Source organism: Colobus angolensis, unplaced genomic scaffold (genome assembly GCF_000951035.1).
Source record: "Colobus angolensis palliatus isolate OR3802 unplaced genomic scaffold, Cang.pa_1.0 Scaffold55, whole genome shotgun sequence".
Lineage (NCBI taxonomy): Eukaryota > Metazoa > Chordata > Mammalia > Primates > Cercopithecidae > Colobus > Colobus angolensis.
In genome coordinates, this window is record NW_012119043.1 from 1,091,703 (window position 1) to 1,093,391 (window position 1,689).

Below are 1,689 nucleotides of genomic sequence, written 5' to 3' on the forward strand. Positions count from 1 at the left end.
AAAAAAAAAAAAGAGGGAGGGAGGAGGATTAGAGTCAGAGGAGGAGACGTGAGCCTGGAAGCAGAGGGTGGAGGGATGGGAGACCGCTGGCCTAGGAATGCCGCCAGCCTCTAGAAGTTGGACAAGGCAAAAGATAGACTCTGCCCTAGAACCTTCAGGATGAACACAACCTGGCCGACCCATTTCAGACTCTGACCTTCAGAACCGTAGGATGACAAATTTGTGTTGCTTGAAGCCACTGAATTTGTGGTAAGGTTACGGCAGCATTGGGAAATTAATACATTAGGTGTGTGACGAGCTAATGGCTTAACTTCTCTAGGCTTCCGTTTCCTCATCTGTAAAATGGAAAAAGCAGTAATACCCACATTAGGATTGGTATGAGAAATAAGCCAGGTGACACAGCACAGTGCTAGGTGCAGAGCCTCACATTGCCTGATATTTTCAAGTATGAAAATAGAGAATATAAGGACGGTGAAGACTCCTCGTACAACTGGCCTTCCGTATCCACAGGTTCCACATCTGTGGATTCAGCCAACCAGACAGAAAATATTTGGAAAATAAATCACATCTGTACTGGACATGTACAGACTTTTTTTGCTTGTTATTCCCCATACAATGTAATAATTATTTACCTAGCATACATTATATTAAATATACATATATGTATTTTGAGATGGAGTCTTGCTCTGTCATCCAGGCTAGAGTACAGTGGTGCCATCTTGGCTCACTGCAGCCTCTGCCTCCTGGGTACAAGCGATTCTCCTGCCTCAGCCTCCCGAATAGCTGGGATTACAGGAGTGTGCCACCACACCCAGCTGATTTATTTTTTTTTGAGACAGTCTTGCTCTGTCACCCAGGCTGAAGTGCAGTGGCATGATCTTGGCTTACTATAGCCTCCGCCTCCCAGGTTCAAGTGATTCTCCTGCCTCAGCCTCCCAAGTAGCGGGGATTACAGGTGCCTGCCAGCACGCCAGGCTAATATTTGTTTGTTTGTTTTTTTTGAAATGGAGTCTTGCTCTGTTACCCAGGCTGGAGTGCAGTGGCGCGATCTTGGCTCACTGCAACCTCCACCTCCAGGGTTCAAGCAATTCTGCCTCAGCCTACCGAGTAGCTAGAACTATAGGTACACATGCCACCATGCCCGGCTAATTTTTTGTATTTTTTGTAGAGATGATGTTTCACCATGTTAGCCAGGATGGTCTTGGTCTCCTGACCTCATGACCCGCCCGCCTCAGCCTCCCAAAGTGCTGGGATTATAGGCGTGAGCCACCGTACCCGGACAATTTTTGTAATTTTATTTATCTTTTTTTTTTTGAGACAGAGGTTCACTCTTATTGCCCAGGCCGGAGTGCAATGGCGTGATCTCAGCTCACCGTAGCCTCTGCCTCCCGGGTATAACCAATTCTCCTGCCTCAGCCTCCCTAGTAGATGGGATTACAGGAATGTGCTACCACACCCAGCTCATTTTGTACTTTTAGTAGAGATGTGGTTTCTCCATGTTGGTCAGGCTGGTCTCGAACTCCTGGCCTAGGGTGATCCACCTGCCTCAGCCTCCCAAAGTGCTGGGATTACAGACGTGAGCCACGGTGCCTGGCCCAATTTTATTTTATTTTTTTTTTGAGATGGAGTCTCGCTCTGTCGCCCAGGCTGGAGTGCAGTGGCTCGGTCTTGGCTCATTGCAAGCTCTGC